The 218-nt window shown below is 65.1% G+C and overlaps 1 protein-coding gene across 1 annotated transcript in view; it reads left to right on the forward strand.

The window, feature by feature from the left end:
• LRRK1 (leucine-rich repeat kinase 1) overlaps window positions 1-218 on the forward strand; it is a 73,866-nt gene that overhangs the window by 69,199 nt on the left and 4,449 nt on the right. The window lies entirely within an intron of this gene.

Here is a 218-nt window from a genome sequence, read left to right on the forward strand (position 1 = left end):
GGGGGCGGTGGCGGCACCCCCCGGGGCGGGGCTGCAGCTCGGCGCCAGCTGTGGCTCCTGCAGCCAGCACATCTGTATGGTTAGGGGCAGGCTTTTAACTACCTGCAGAATGGCTCGTGGCACTTGGAATCTGCTTTGCTGAAGTGCTGCTGCTTCTGTGCCCTTCACTGGGGTGTCTCTGAGCTGCCAGGATCCCCGACCCAGAGCGTGGCCCTGGG

This window comes from Nestor notabilis, unplaced genomic scaffold (assembly GCF_000696875.1).
Source record: "Nestor notabilis isolate BGI_N333 unplaced genomic scaffold, ASM69687v1 scaffold26353, whole genome shotgun sequence".
In the NCBI taxonomy this organism is placed as follows: domain Eukaryota; kingdom Metazoa; phylum Chordata; class Aves; order Psittaciformes; family Psittacidae; genus Nestor; species Nestor notabilis.